This window comes from Pipistrellus kuhlii, unplaced genomic scaffold (assembly GCF_014108245.1).
Source record: "Pipistrellus kuhlii isolate mPipKuh1 unplaced genomic scaffold, mPipKuh1.p scaffold_m20_p_18, whole genome shotgun sequence".
Lineage (NCBI taxonomy): Eukaryota > Metazoa > Chordata > Mammalia > Chiroptera > Vespertilionidae > Pipistrellus > Pipistrellus kuhlii.
In genome coordinates, this window is record NW_023425493.1 from 22557101 (window position 1) to 22574663 (window position 17563).

Here is a 17563-nt window from a genome sequence, read left to right on the forward strand (position 1 = left end):
TGACAGTCTAGCAGAATCCTTAGAACTGGGACTGTCCTGAGCTATACACCTGCTCGCAGACCTTCTGTGGCCACCATGACGAAGGCTCACCATCCCCGGACTTCGGGGGAAATCTCTGGGATGAAACCAGCTTCAGCACTTGCTCACCTCTCAGGTTTCTTCCTTTCACAACATTTCCTGGCTTCTGGGGATGCTTTACTTTCCTCCCATTTTGGCAAGGCATTTGAAAACAGACTTTACATTCACAATTTTAACTATAATGGTGTGGGCATGTCCACCAGGGTATCTGGTCTGTCATTTTATTGAAAGTAGAAGTCTATCTGTCCCCATTTCAACATTTATTTTTCTTTTGCAAAATTTCTTAATCTTCAGCCCTAGGTCATAATCTATCAGCTCACTCCTAGTATAACACTCTTACTAAAATATAAAAACGATCCCAGGTTTAAATGTCTTTAATGACCCCAAAGTACTCTTATGAGAAAGTCTATGCTCCTGTCCATGGCATACAAAGCTCAGCAAGATTGGCCCTCTGTCTCTGCCCCACTGCTCAGCCTCCTTTGTATACCTTCACACAGACTTCATGCCTCATAGCCATCTACCTTCAGTTCCCCCAGCACACTCTCATTTCTCTGAATTTTCATGGACGCTATTCCTCTGTCTGGATCCACTCCCCTCACCTCAGCCTTCTCCCAGATTCTTTTTTGTACCCTTAAAACGTCTATCAAACATCGCTTCCTCTTCAAAGCATTTTCTGACCCACATATTTGCTTGTCAGAAAATGTAATTAGGTATCCCTTATCTCTGTTTCCTAATGTAACCATTACAGCATTACCAGGTATTGATAAATGATTTTCTTATCAGTCTCTTCTGGTGGGTTGGGATCTCTTTGAGAACAGGGATTGTTTCACACTATGCACCCAGCTCTAAATACAGTGCCAGAACACAGACGGTGCCAACTAAATGGCTGTGGAATGAATGAGCGAATCAAATAGGCACAACTACAATTAAAAGTTTGGTAAATTTGATGAGGCGCACTTAACAGTGTGTGTGTGTGTGTGTGTGTGTGTGTGTGTGTTTTGTATGGTTTAGATTCTCTGCTCTTTAAAATTATGCCTAATTTTTTGACTTCCTATTAATATAGAATCCGAGAGCTTAAATTCAGTTCACTCTGCCTTGGAGATTTTTGAGATGCTTGATTTATGACCATTCCACCCTAAATGCCTGTGGAGCCAAATTGATAGGGGCAAAATGTTTAGTTCTCTTATGTAGTCTTTAAGTCACAGCTGCCTGAGAAGTGCTTTGTCTCCTAACATTTTTCTCTAGCAATAATCGATTGCTAGAAGGAACCTCAAATAAGAAAGCAAGATACATCTAAGAAAAGTTTTTAAGAAATAAACATTTTAAACTGTGATGAAACTAAAGCTTTGTGCTTGATTATTTTCTATGAAAAAGAGAGATAACTGACTGGGAATCCCAGGCTAACTCCTCTGAATCTTCTGGGAGAAGAATTCTTATCCCCTCTAGGAGCACAATTAGCTTTTCTTTTCTGAGATATATTTTTAAAGGATGACAGTTGGGCTAAAATTCTAGGCACATCTGATTTGGACAGGAGACCCTACACATTAGTCATCAACAGACAATGGAATAAAATCTTTATGAGGCTATAAAATGGGACATATTCTGAAAGCTTTTAGTATTAGAGTCTGTGAGCGAAACATAACTTTAAAAATGCCAAGAGCTATAGAAAAACAAATGCTGTGATATGTCTGAATGCATCCGCATCCCCCTCATTCTCTTATACACGCCCCACATACCCCAATTCCCTTCCACACACACGGCTATTTTTCTCAAAACTTAAGCCATCAGCCATTAATATTTTGAACTAATTCCTAGTCTATTTCCAATTTGAGCCGAGTCCATCATGAAAACACTGTGAGAAAGGAAACAAACTGCATAGATTCCACTTGGCAAATCCGGGGCCTGTAGATCTGACTGTGGTTCAGCCCCTGGCGCCATCAGTTGGGCTCAAAATCAAAAGCTGTGGAAGGAGGTAATTAGCAGGGACTCTAGACCACTCTGCTGGCAACGGCCGGGCTGCTTATAGCCACCGGGAGAGTGGGTGGGAAGGGGTTCAGAAATGTTCCCTAAAACAACATTGCTTCTGTAGGATGGAAGGCTGCAATTACAGGGCTTTTTCCATGGGCAAAAAAGTTAATTTTGAATAACATGCATATTGACACCTTTGCTAAGGTGTCAATATTTAATTAGAAAGCTCAGCTACTACCAGCAAAGGTTTTATCATTCTAGCTTGTTATTCAATAAGAAGACAAGAGGAGAGACCACTATCTTCTAACACACCCACCAAGGTAAGAGGGTAACGTGACCTGGGCATGGAGGCCACCAACAATTTTGGGTGAAAAAAAAGAGCGCAATTTCTCATCTCGCTCATTCCAGCCGAAATTAAACCGAGCAGGGGCGCGGTGCCAAAGCAATGAAAATATAATTGATGTAGGTCACATTCGGAGTCCTCTGACGCTTGCCTGACTGGGGCTGTTGATTACTTAAACTTGAGAGTTAAATGGAAAGAAATTGGCCCAGAGGAAGCCACTCGGGTTGGCTACAGACGTGATCATTTACAGATGAAGGCGAGCAGCCCGGAGTGAGCAGAAGATGAGAAGGCTGTTCCAAACTGACCAGCTGAGGGAAAGTTTATATTTTAAAAAAACAATCGCTTGGTCAGTGACTCATGGGGAAAGAATTCTTAAGCTTTCTTCAGGGAAACCCCAGTAAATAACACGTATAATAAAATGGAGGTGGTGCTGTCTGTCTCGTCAAGCCATTCAGTCCACATAAACCTTTTGGGGGGAATGAAAAGGGGGGCACATTCTGAACACGATTCTCTCTGGGAAACCCCCAAACAGCAAGAATGATTACGCTTCCTTACAGTTTTACAGACTAGTTTGTATCTCGGACGTCCATGGGAAATAAAAGTCGGAAGAAACGTGGGGGGAAAAAAATCTGCTTTTTGTTTGGAGGGCTGAGGCTTTTTTAGGCAGTTGCTTCCATGATTCACAGGGCACCCCGCTCCTCTGAAACTCAAAACCACGTAACATAAAAAGCAAGGTTGGCTGGAGTTAATCCTTTCTGCTTTGTCCCTAGGAGAATCAGCCGCCCTGTGTGTCCCATGCGGCAAATGGGAGACATGAATGAAACCTCTCGGCCTACGTCAATTTACTGGAGTATGGTGTAAATCAGATGCTTTAAAAGAGATTTAGATTTATCCTCCCCTCCTTCCCCTCTCCTAATGTGGGGTTTCACTGACATAATCTATAACAGTTTCAGTTCCTCTCTCTTTAATTAACAAGAGCTTTTGGAATTTTGTTGTTTTGGGTCTCTAAGAACATTGTAGGGGGAAAAAAAAGTTTGAGCACACACAAAACACACACACACAGAGAGAGAGAAGAGAGAAGAGAGAAGAGAGAAGAGAGAAGAGAGAAGAGAGGAGAGAGAGAGAGAGAGAGAGAGAGAGAGAGAGAGAGAGGGAGAGAGAGAGGAGAGAGAGAGAGGAGCTTCTAAATGATTAAAGAAAGCCTTGTTTGTTGGGGGACAGGAGTGGTCAGAGTTCTCTGTTCCCTGTTCCCCAACCCCTGCTCAGAATGCTTCGTCAAAGCCACCCGGTGTGTAATCAGCAGGCCTTTAGATTATTTTATGTTAATTAAGATCATGGTTGGTTTGGGAGGTTAATGTACACATGTGCATGTGGCTTCAAAGGCTTCCCAAATTACTGGCTGAGCTTGCTCGCCTTGGGCAGCCTGATCTGTGATACAAATGACCACATTAAACCAAGTTTATTGCTGTAGAAGGTTTTGATTTTTTTTTTTTGCAGGTTTCTTAAAGAATTTACCATTTTAAAACACTCTTAGGATCCCCCAAAAGGTTAAGAGAGAGAGAAATGTAAAAGGAAAAGAACAAAGGAACTGGTTCATATCAGGAAACAAAAACAAGAAACAGCTTTAGAGATTTCTAAGGGAAATGAACAAGGCCCAGGACAAGGCTGTGATCAATTCTAACCTCTACAATATGCTTGCACTGATGCTGCTTTTTTCTTTCTTTTTTTTTTTTTTTTTTTTTTTTTTTTTTTTTTTTTTTTTTTTTTTTTTTTTTTTTTTTTTTTTTTTTTTTTTTTTAAATACTGACATGTTTCACATGATTTAATAAAAACAAACCCTACCAAAAATCAATGAAAAGTGGCCATACTATTTATTCTTACTTATTCTTCACTCTGGGTCATGCCATTGGGAGAGCTCACTGTAATACCCAGTGTTTGTCAGCGACTGTTATTAGGAAGAGCTCACGAAGAGTGGCCAGAATTAACACTGATGGTCAGAGCAGCATAGCAGTCACATGGAGCCGGCCAGGAGAAAAGTCTGGGAGACGGAAACAAAAATAAATTGGGACTGGACATGGGGACAGACTGAGGCTTGCTCCTGGGTAGGAGAAGCAGCCCACAACACATAATACAAGAAAATGTATCAAGCTACATCTGCTTCTGATGGCCTACTAAGTTCCCGGAATGAATCTAACCCAAAAGACTGGAAAGGGGCACGGTTTTCACCTAAACCATCATCCGTTCCTTAAACTCGCCTGGTTCAGGGGCTCACCTCCTTGACTACTATGAGAATCTCCTGCCGGTCTCCTGGCTCCCACGGGATTTATCCCTCACGCAGCCACTAGACTAAACAGTCTGACTCACCACTCTGAGCTCTCATGGCATCTCGATGGCACGGGATGAAGTGCACTGTCCTCAGCGACCTGATCCCCGCCTGCCGCTTGGGCGTAAGTCCCACCATGGCTGAGCTCGGCAGTCAGGTGTTCTCCGCTAGGATGCTATTCCTGCCTGTCCCCCCAGATAACCAGGTGCTCCTTATCAACTATTGAACACTAACCACACCTTTTATCACCCTCTACTTTAAGTTTCTGCAACACAGGGAGCTCCTTACAGACAGAAATGAATGACTTAGTCATTTTGGTATTCTTGGCACCTAGCAAGTGCTCAACAAAGGCTTGTTGAACTGAACTAATGTGAAATGACAGAAGCAATAAGTGACATCAAACTTCAACAGACAGGACAAGGAGGAATGATTTATGAAAGAAGGCTAGTTCTCAGTTTATCTTTACCCATCCAGAGATTGGGAGGTTACCTAGAGAAGTCTAGGCAAGTACATTACCCAGAGTTTCAGGAAGCTGCTGCCCTAAAATATGGCTGGGCATCAAGTGTTTGCTGTACCTCTGGGTGCTCTGACCTCCAAGCAAAGCATGAAAAACTATATCAACTGCAGTATTTTGATGGAGCATCACTGATTTCTTAGCAGATGACTGTCTCATGCTGATACCAGAGTAAGGGCAAGAGTGGTGAACAGAGATAAGGATTCCAAGGCAATATATAGCCAATGCAAATGTTCTAGACACAGGCCAGTGGAAAGTATCAATATAATAGATGGAAATGGACAAGAAAGTTTGGGTAGAAATTTTCAAGAACAGCATAACCCTGTCCCCCAAGGAAAACAAATGCAACATTTTAAAACCATTAAAAGTCAAGAAGGAATTGTAATTAAAAGGTAGATTCTGAGTAATCCCAAAACTGAAACTGTCTTTTACACATTGAAAAGGAACCACTTAACATCCAAAATACATCTCAACCAGAGGTTATCCTCAACACTCCTTTAAAAGCAATCAAACTATATTTTCTATGTGAAGAAGAAGAAGAAGAAGAAGAAGAAGAAGAAGAAGAAGAAGAAGAAGAAGGAGAAGAAGAAGTGTCAATGAACAGTGTGGTCAAACTTGGCAAGGTACAAAGTATGGAACTAAATCACTGAAGGCAAAGAATGTGAACATGCCTTTCACAAGTTAATGTAATCAGCAGAATAGTTCAAAAAAGCTAAAAGGTAAAATGAAAGAAAGGAAGAGAAAGAACGAACACTGAAACTGTAGACCTACACAAATAAACCTTCCACTATTTATATGTGTCAGGTTCAGACCCACTTTCCCTCTGGAGTTATAACCAAAGTGAAGTACTGATTGTACACTTAGGCTCATGTGGAAAAGTCCCTGGAAGTTCTCTAAGGGGTAGCACAGGAGAACAAAGAGATATGATAATGACTTCCCTGAACAAACAAATGTACACAGAAGAGTGAGCTGGTCTGAGCTCTGGGGGCACCCCTGGTGGCCTTGGCTGCTCTGATCCTGTGCCACGAAGACATGTATTAGGCCTCTCCCGATCTTCCTTCCAGCCTGGGGGCTGCTAAAAGTCGTTTTCAATTCGAACACAGAATGAGTCCCCACCATCGGTGTCAGAGTTGTGAACAGAATCCATTCACAGGCTCCCCAGCTACTGGTGAAATGATTGTGACTGCTCACGGCCAACAGGGACTTGGGAAGGGCTGATGAGACAGCCAGCTTCCTGATTAACCCTGATCCAAGGCATGATTCTTAACATTACATCCATCTACCTCACAGTAAAACCAAAGGTGGTGGGTGTGAAATCTTCTTTGATGGCCACATAAGGGAAATATTCATCCTATTCATCAGTTTTGTACCTTATACTAATGTCTACTGATAACATATAGCGTGGGTAACCGCAAAATTTAGACATTATCAAAATTACTGTGGCAGCGTATTTAAAGTGCATATTCCCAGGAGCCATCCTCAGAAACTCAAATTCATAGACTTGGGGGAGGTCCAGGTGCTCCCGTTTTTAAGGAGTAACTTGGGTGTGACCAATGCAGGTCAGATGGGCCAAGTAGGGAAACCTTGTACGAGAGCTGCTCCTAATCTCTACCTCTACCTCTACCCGCTCTGCAAGCATAAGCCCCACCTCCCAACAGTGATACTACAAGATGGTGACAGTTACTGTTTGAAAACATGGCAGGGGGTGATGTTCACTTGATAAATTCTTGAATTGTGGAGTCAAACACATTTACATGTTTGTTTATTCTAGTACTCTAGAATTAAAAAAAAAATGCTTTTACTGACTTCAAAGAGAGGAAGGGAGAGGGAGAGAGAGAAACAAATGATGAGAGAGAATCATCAATCACTGTTTCCTCCTACTGACGATTGAGCCTGCCACCCACGCATGTGCTCTAACTAGAGCTGAGCCATGAGTTCCTGGTTCATGGGTTGACACTCACCACTGAGCCATGCCAGCCAGGGAAGTACTCTCGATTTTTAAAATGTGCTAGTATACTCCGTGTCTTACCAGAAGAGAGATGAAGAATACAGTATAATCCAAACAAATCAAGTCTCTTTTAGAAAAAAAAAAAAAAAAAAAAGTAGGCTGAGCTTACTTTGGGGAATGCTGCCATATAAAACGTTGATGTAAGAAAATGTAAGCGCTGAGAAGGACAAGGAGGAGGATCTGGGATGCCTAGATGGGAACGGTTATGAGAACATACTGGAGCACAGATGCTGGGCTGGGAACAGATTCTGGATGTGAAAGTCAAGAGTCCCTTAGCAATAGACTGCTGCCTTTCCGAGAAGAGAAAGACCTGAGAGGACAGCATCTTGGAAAAGAGTGCTACCTGCAGAATAAACACAATACTGGGAGTCAGACCAACCACCGGGATCAGAACACGGCACTTTACCAACGCTTACAATACCATGCAAGTACTGAAAGTAATAACACTGGAGATGGCCAACACCTTCACTATTCTACATACATCACAAGTCTTAGCTCATTTAGTTTTTGCGAGGTGGAGGTTCACACCAAGCTCCACTGAAGGAATTAAGAGAGAGGCGCAGAGTCACGTGCAGTCTCCCAGCGGCTATGTGACAGGGCTGGGAGCTGAGCTCAGACTGGAGCTTTAAAACTGCACGCCTCTGTCCCTCTCTCTCATCAGAAGGATCAGTAGGTTTGCAGATAAAGGAGATTATCTGAGCAACAGGGTGTTGTTGTTGTTGTTTTTTGTTTTAAATTTTATTTTATTATTTAAAGTATTACACATATTAGTACACATATCCCCCATTAACCTTCCCCCAGCCTCCCCTACTGTTGTTATTATTATTTTTTCTTTTGTTAATGGAAAGGCATTGATTCACCCTTGCCACGAGGATTAAATAAAAAGGTAAAAGCAAACTATAATACTCATTGTAGGTTATGGTTAGGTGAGATGCTAGCAATGTGAATCGCTTTGAGGAAAGTAATTTAAATAAAAAATCCCTGTAATTATTCATCACTTTGATACTAATTCCACTTCTATAAATCTACCTGGAAGAAATAATCAGAAATATACATGAAGAATTATGCACAAAGACGTTTACTCTAAAGTTACACATAACAATAAAAATTAGACTGAAATTGAATTCACATATTAAAAAGTACATTAACTCTAGATTAAAAGCTGGGTTTGCATCAAATATTGACATGCCCATGTGCCTGATACATGATCTTTGGGTAGTTTGTTAACTAAGCCTCAAATTCTTCATCTCTACAATGGAGAAAATAATGTTTACTGAAGGGACACTCAAGAGCAGGACCACCGACATTTTAGGCAGGATAATTCTTGTGGGGCTGTCCTGTGCCTTATGGGATGTTTGGGGGTATCCTTGGCCTCATCCATTAGATGCCAGTAGTACCCTTTACCCAGTCTTGACAATCTGAAATAAATCAGTTTTCAATGGAAAAGCCAGGTAGAGAAAAGGAAAAAGTGAAGTACACATATGTAAGTATACAAATCACATATATATATACACATATATTCATATGTCATATAAGTATACAAATATATGCAGAGGAGAAAAAGCCAGTAGAAGAGTGAAAATTCAAGAGCATAGAAATGTCTGATAAAGCAAAGTCCTAACTCTATGCTGAATGTAAGGAGAGCCATCTCTGATCTGGGAGTGCAGAGAGAATAAAGAAACAAAACAAAACAAAATCCTGAGGGATTTCCTGCTCCTGGTAATGTAACTATCCCTATTTTTAAAAGCATCTTACCTAATAATAGCAAACATGTAAATTGACCGTACCTCTGCTATGCCCATAGGCAATCATAGTGAGTATGCAAATTAGAAGGCCAAAGATGGTGGCCACCCAGCTGCTCCAGGAGCGGAGTGGCCAGGCAGCGCAGGATGCTGGCTATGAGAGGGGGGATGAGTGGGGAGGGGGCACATGAAGGGATCTACAGGAGCAGAGTGCCAAAGTGAAGACAAAGATGGCAGACTCCGGCTGGAGTCTGTAGCAAAGATGAAGAGGGCAGACTTCTGGCCAGCGAAGGCCTGGGTCTCCAGTGCCGGAGGGAAACCGGTGCTGGAAGCCTAAGGAAGGAAGGCCTATTGCACGAATCTCTTCATGCAGTGGGCCTCTAGGTAAGATGTAAAGAGCTCTTTTTCCCATGGTACAATATATGCAGAACAAGCTGGAAGTAAATGAAACTTAATCAGATTTAAGTTACACACACTGGAAAAAACCCTAACAATTTATTCCGTTAGCGCATCATTCTGCCTAGCTCTAAAGCACATGTGTCAAACACAAGGCCCACGGGCCAAATCCGTCCCGCCAGGCCTTGCAATGTGGCCCGCACCGCGCTGTCATCACTGCACTCGCTGCGTTTCCATCACAATGACAGTTTATGACTGTTCAGTAAACCATTCGGCCCGCGATTTAGGCTGGATTTTAGATTTTGGCCCCTTCTCTGATTGAGTTCGACACCCCTACTCTAAAGAATGAGGTGTGTGAATAGTCTGGCACTGTAAACATTTAAGTATACGTTAGAGAACTGGTTACAGCAACTTCAGGTGAATCCATCAAAGTGACCAGGTTAAAGGCTTGGAAATTACTTTCTGTCTCAATGTCACAACCTTTCCCTTTGGTGTTCTTACTTTCCCTAATTTCCCTCCTTTGCACTAACACCTACTTCTGCCCTTGAAACTCGATGCCTAAGTTCACAGTTTGACTTGTTTCTTCCATCCTTTATATTCATTCATTGAATCATTCCACAAATATTTACACACTACCTATTATGTCCCAAGTATAATAAGCTAACAAAACCATAGGAGGAACTGATCTTCATGGAGTTGAAAGTTCAGCTAAGAAAGCAGACAATAAACATTAATGACTCAATCATTGCAGAAAATCACACAAAATGCTGTCATGCCAGATCTGTGCCTGTTCCCTACCTGGTATGAAACTGTTTTTTCCAGAATGGGAGGCCCTCCCTCCTATTTGGGAAGCAGCTGTAATACACCATCTTTGTTAAAACCTGATTCCTGGCCACAACCATCACACTGTTTTAGAGAATCCAAGATGAAACTTGGATGGCCACTCCTGTCTGATGTGATATTTGTATCCTGAAAATCTACAATGGTATGCATCTTATATTTTTATGTTTCTGTAATTCATTATCATTATCACCCTCTCATCATTTTGCGTGAACTGGAAATGTAAAATTGTTAATAGCTTTCATAAGACTTGGGCTAATACACTGACTTCAGCAATTTTTTCACATTTGAGAAAAAGCAGAGTATCTAAGTTGATGCCTGCATGCTTGAAAAAAACCTAGCTCTGAGTGGGCGGAGCAAATTGACGTAAGTGGCTTTCTCTTGGGGTCTGAATGTCTTGGCCATCTTACAGTGACTTTAAAAAAAAAATGTGATTAGAAGACAACACATTCCATACCTCAGTCAAAAATGTTTTCGGTCTGACAATCCACGAATTGAACTGTCAGGCCACGTGGAAAGAGAAGAATGATATTTAGTTTGGAGCATTGGAACAGTTTTTCTTGATAAAGACTCAGATTTTAACTGCACCTTAATGAGTCTATTTTTATGTCTTGTTCTAATGCTCAAATACAGAAACATATTAACTTTTTAATTTTCATAGTATTCCAATTTTGAAACGGGCTTTTAGTGGAAGCACTAAAATTGCACACATTTTAAAAAAAATTGGGTTTTTCTTATTTAATGAAAGACATATGGTCATAAAAAAAGTGTTTGTAAAGGCAGTTCTTTGTATAATACAGTCCTTGACCCTGTACCCCTAATCCAGGTATGCAAGCCCAAGTTTGAAAATCTTTTCAGTTACTGTCATAATTTCAAAGGCAAGCATTCACAGTCCTTGACCCTGTACCCCTAATCCAGGTATGCAAGCCTAAGTTTGAAAATCTTCTCAGTTACTGTCATACCCTCTAAGGGCAGGGAATACCTGTCATGTGGAGCAGGTACTGCAAAGCATCATAGAAGGTGGGGACTGTGTATAACCAAAGCCTGCAGTCTGATTATACACTTCAAGCTAGGTCAGGGTTCATCGACCTGGATACACAGACACAGAACTAGATATTACTGTGAAGGCTATGCTGTAAATGAAAGGATCCTGGCTTCTTCCCACTAGATTCCAATAGTACCACCGACAATCAGAAATATCTCCAGATACTACCAAATGTCCACCTGGAGCAAAATCAGCCCTACTTGAGAACCATTGTTCTAAGTAGAAATAATACTTTTCTTTTTTTTCAGTCTCTTTCTAGAGGGAATAATTGCAGTGATAAAAGAATTCTGACAAGCTCCTTCTTTTATTAAAGCTTTGTTTTGCTCTGCATCAAACTGTTCTTCCTCCCCTTTCCCCCTATTTCTTGAAGTGTTACCAATTATTCTCTTTGAAGCCATTTGACATAAAATGAGAAAATGTATGAGGAAAATAAAAATGTCCCAATCAGAACTTTTCTTCTATTAAAACTTGGTCAACATTAATAATTTATGTGCAAGGATGTGTGTTGTCATTATGTAATGGGTCTTAACATCTCATTTGTCATACTGTTAGCTACCCCAAAATAATGTTAGCCTTTTCTATTTTAGGGCTGATTTAATAGGTTGACATGGAACTAAATATGTTTTCTAAAACCTTAATTTAAGTGTTATTATTTTGTTTTATTTTTAGAACTTGGTTTATAGATACTACTTATCCCAATAATTAAAGGAAATGCACCTCTAACTCTGGACCAAAATATTATGAATCAAGTTGAGGCAAACAGAATGAAATTGCTCTAGAAAAGGAACACAGTTTTAAGTTAAAATATGCTAACCCTTCTTGTAATTCCTTAAAAACATAAGAGTCCTAAGTAAGTGACTTGTTTTAGGTTCTGTTCTGGGATACTTGTCTACCCACTCCAGCCATTCAGACTGCTTAACGTTTAATAGACAAGTATATGGCTTCTGTGCCGTGATTACCATGACAGATGGGTCTGGGTACCGGTATATGCTCACCTGGCCTTCTTCTAGCTTCCTACAAGGTGACTCCTACTCACTGGTTCAGCTTACCTTAAAGTTTCTGCTCCATCCCCTACCGCTCCATACACATTTTTTCATATACAAATTTACTCACCTTATTGGATATCTAAGTTTACAACAATAATGCATGAATACGGAAACATATATCAGTGCCTAGAGAAATTAAAAATAACCCCTAAGTTTTCTTTCAACCTATTTCCTACACCTTTCTTTGTGCTCAAACACATAAACAAGTTATGTGCATGCACATGGGACGGACACACACACACACACACACACACACACACACACACCTTCCATCCTTCATGTGGCTCAGGTACTGTTCTTTCTCAGACTCCTTTGTGTTCAAAAAGGTATCTAAATTACTGTCAGAGAAAACATGTCCAAAAAAGCTATGATGGAGCCTTTAATTACTCTCATTATTTCTCACAAACTACAGTGAAGTCACTTTCGTTTTTGGGTGGGGGCAATAGAGGAAATAAAACAAAAACAAGGCCCAAGCACCTTTCGGAGGCCCCTCTTCTACTCAAAAGAAAAGCTTTTCCGGTGAGCTTTCTGAGCAACATGTCTTTTCTTGCTTTCTCATAGAGTCTATTTGCCAAAGATTAACAAATTTGGGAACATAATAGAGATTCCAACTTACTTTTCAACCTTTTCTGCCTCCAAATGGACTGTACTTTCCTCCTTGGATTAAAATTAATGACATGGGGTTAAAAAAAAAAAAAAAAAAAAAAAAAAAACTAGGCAAAAGCAATGCTCTTTTAAGACTGAATTGCCAAAAAAGAACCAAAGGCTTACTGGTGTTGTGATGATTGAATCAGACAGTTCATTTTTATATGCACATGGGACTAAAACAACACATTGAGGCCAGTGAGTTTTCATCCTTTCTTCTTAACTTTAATGATATTCTTATTGGGTTATGTATAAATTAAGTGAACCAGATGGGCTCTCCTGAGATCCCAGGGAAATACATTTGCTAAGCTTCTCTAAGAAAATCAGGGAAAGCATATACATTATTCAAAGAACACAAATAGCTCTAATTGAGCTGACTACTTACACTGCTTAGAATGCTCTTTCTCGTATACATTCAACATACTGAGAAATGTACATTATGACACTGTACTGTCTGCCCCTTACACCTACCGAGACTATAACATCATCAAGACATTTCCAGATTTGATGATGGGTTTTCAGTGTCTGTCTATACTGTCTCACATATGACAAGGACAGGAATTTAGGAGTTGAGGGTCTGGCATAAGAGGCAAGACAAATTAACACAGATTTAACATCTGGGCTCTGCGGTGTAATATATTTTGGTGACTTTTGATTTGGTATCCCCTATCTTTGCAAATGACTGCTGGAATCCAAGAGATCATCACAATATGGACTCTAGGTAATAACTACTTTTCCCACTAAGGGAGGCTGACATGGCCACGAGTCTTGCCGAATGTACCAGGTATTAGGGGATCACTGGACAGAAAGCACTTTGTAAGTGTTGTAAAAACAAGTGTTTGCATCTGATTTTCCTTCTCCCTTCTTTTCTTAAATATCAAAGCCCTCCATTAAGTATACATTTCTTGCATTTGCCCTAACTATGAAGGTTTAGTTATTTTAAAATTCTGTTTAGCATTAGTTTGGGCTCTGTTTCTTCTTTTCAAATGTGCCTTCTCTCCAATCAAGGCAGTCAATTTCATACTTTTCCTGGGGGAAATTTAAGAATTCTTTAGTTTGAAAAGACCAAAGTTAAGTAAATTTCTCTTTCAAAGGTAATAAAAAAAAAAATACTAAGAGATTAAATGTAGTTTTACCCCCGAAAGTAAAAAATTCGGAAGCAGTCATGCCTGTACCTGGGATTCTTTTTAGCTTTCTGCATCAACATCGTAGAGAAATTTGAGAGCTTTTGATAGAATTTTATTCCTTGTATTTTAAGTTTTCTACCTTTAATTTGCCTAATGTAAAATCATAGACATTTAACCAAAAACTCAAAGTCTTTACTAAAGGAGAAAAATTAGAAGTCTAGCCGGGACTGGTTTGGCTCAATGGATAGAGCGTCGGCTTGGGGACTGAAGGGTCCCGGGTTCGATTCCGGTCAAGGGCATGTATCTTGGTTGCGGGCACATCCCCAGTAGGGGGTGTGCAAGAGGCAGCTGATCGATGACTCTCTCTCATCGATGTTTCTAACTCTCTATCTCTCTCCCTTCCTCTCTGTACAAAATCAATAAAATATATTTTTAAAAAAATTAGAAGTCTATTGAATTTTTAAAAAATGCCTACCAAGAGAGGATATCAAATAAAGAGGGAAATTGAATATCTTCTCTCTAGAACAAAACATAGAAATGAAGTTTTACCTGAAGGCCTCAGTTTTAAAAATGACATTCTTATTTTTCATTTGTTCTAAAAACAAAACAAAACAAAACAAAAACCCGCAAACCCACAAAAACAGAAAATAAAAGAAGTCCCTGTTACTGTATATACTTGTTCACATTCCCAAAACTGGCTTGGGAAGTCCTGGATTCTAGTCTTGCTCATGAAGACACCGACTTGGAATCCAAGGTCCAAGGAAGCCCCTCTAAGGAGAAGACAGATTCCACCACCAACAACTTAGGTATCACTATGCCAACAGAAAAACATTTTCAACGGGAAATAAATAATGGGCCTGGGAGGAAATGTTTACCCAAGCAACTGTGTTCTCCTCACAAAAGGAAAACGTGCTTTTTAAGAAGAAATAACAAAATCCACATAACTGCTCAAAGAGGAATGCGCACCGTGGTGTTCTGTTCCAGCATGCATTCATAATGTAAATCTAAATGCATTTATTGTGCAAGTTTGTTTCCTGGACTTCAGAGGATCAGCTCCCAAACTCTGAGTGTAATATAAGGATGGATGAAACATTCATTTTGCTGTCACTGAGAAAATGAATATTAGGCTCATTCCAAGCGCGTGCGTGCACATGCACAGTACACTTAATGAATGGGAAGACGAACCCATTCATGCTGCTCAGCTAAAGCAACGCTAATTGAGTAGGTTTCTTTCTCGTTAGTGTCTGGTTAGTATCATAACTAATAAAATGCCATTCACTAAATAAACAGCAGCTGTGAGTCTAAAATGAGTCACCGATTACATTTGGCTCACGGAAATGGCAAGAGAGGAGACAGGTATGTTGCCTTCGGGACAACTCAGAAGCATTCTGGCATGAGAGGGGGTGAAAAAGGAGCTCATTTTCTCCTTTTGAAGACTCCAGATCGGATCTACAACTATGGAGACAGCACAGCTTGCATTGCAGTGTTTTCCAGGATACTGAAAGTCTAAGCTAAGGGAAAATAGCACATGATGTGCTGCTGGGAATCTGGGGAGGCTCTTTCATGCCAAAGTCCATGGTCGGTATAATGATCAAATTTTAAAAGTATTAGCATTCTATTTTTAAAAAAATATATTTTATTGATTTTTTTTTTACAGAGAGGAAGAGAGAGGGATAGAGAGTTAGAAACATCGATGAGAGAGAATCATGGATCAGCTGCCTCTTGCACACCCCCTACTGAGGATGTGCCCGCAACCAAGGTACATGCCCTTTACCGGAATCGAACCTGGGACCTTTCAGTCCACAGGCCGACGCTCTATCCACTGAGCCAAACCGGTTTCGGCCATTCTATTTTTTTAAATAAGCAATCACTTATACATCAGACAAGCAAGTAAAAATTAACGGCAAAAATACAAGCACCTTCAAAGTACCTGCTCTACAATTACAAATCAAACCAGTAAGCACTCCTGTCTTTGACAATTCAACCAGCACCCTTGCCAGCCCCTGAAGCTCCCTGCACAGCCCTGCACCAAATGTCTGCGATGCAGTGGACAGCTCCGGGGGGGACAGGAGACCCAGCAGAACCTTAAGCTTCTTCCTAGATGTGCCCACAATGAGCAGCAGTTTAGAAATGTTGGGTTTTACTGCTCATTGTATTATAATTAATTGAAAATAAGTCAACTCTATTAAACTCAACATTTTATTACCAAGGAGAACCTGACCAAGCAAGACACAACAAATGGATGACTCCTGCTATGGAGGAGTGTTTTCTCCTGGGAATGTTGCAATTGCCTTCAAGTGGTCAGTGAAATCACTAGCGAACGAGGCAAATCATAAATGCTCCTTGAGTGGCGTGTGGGTTAGCACCTCCTCAAAATGTCAGCAGCTGGTCCCCTGGCCTGCCCCAGACATGCACAGACTTATTGTAAGCACACTCAAATGAGCTCAGGTAATTAACGAACAAACAAGGGATGTAGCACATGACGGTGTAGACTCCGCACATGGCAGTGTGGATGCAGACTCAGTGCAGTGTGGACACAGACTCAACACAGTGTAGACACAGCACATGGCAGTATAGACGCAGACTCAACACAGTGTAGACACAGCACATGGCAGTGTATTGCAGTGTAAGTGATCAGAATCAGACATCCTCTCTATTCAAACACTGAAATACGTTTTCTGGTATAAGAACTGAAAAATCAGCTTTTACGTTTCATCCAACTGGTTTTGTTTTTTTTCTAATAGTCAAACTATGAAAAATAGTACCCCTCACTTTGTGTAATAAATCTTTCATCAATTTCATAACTTACCTGCTGTTTTAAAAGAGTGAACTCTCAGTGGGTTGCGTTTACCCCTTTGCTCCTTCACAAATGCCTGTCTTGTACGTTTCTTGTATTATTTTTAACTTCATTAAATATTATTACTTGGTATAAATTTATAAAGTGACACATTTTTCAATACCATCTACGTCAACTTATTCCATAATAGCACATTCCATCCAATTAAACTGCAAGGTTTCCCACATTTGTTTTACATTCTGTATGTATGGCTTATGAATAGCAATTTTGATGAATTCCAGCTGGTTTAAATATGCGGGCAGACCCTTCTGGAGCAGATTCTTTTCAATTCTTATTGTATTCAATGAGGCCCTTTTTAAGTGGGCCACCTGGTGGGAGGAAGCCCTAAGAAGTCTCATTAGAACAAAATAAAAAACAATCACTCCACTAAAGTTAAGACCATCTTCCCAACTACATGACTATTATATAATTAATATCGGTGCAAAGTAGTTCTTACCTTTTGGAAAACCTGAATTAAAAGTTTAAACAAGCTAGCAGCCCTACGAACGACTAAATGGCTCCTTTGTTTATTGTAACAACAATATTATGAGAAGGTTCACCATTTGTGCATGTTGCTGGTCTCACAAATCTATCATGCACGTTTCAGTCCCCCTCCACTCCCCACACCCTCCACCTCCCTCCAGCTGGAACA

The 17563-nt window shown here is 40.5% G+C and overlaps 1 protein-coding gene across 11 annotated transcripts in view; it reads right to left on the reverse strand.

The window, feature by feature from the left end:
• DNM3 (dynamin 3) overlaps positions 1–17563 on the reverse strand; it is a 358762-nt gene that overhangs the window by 57711 nt on the left and 283488 nt on the right. The window lies entirely within an intron of this gene.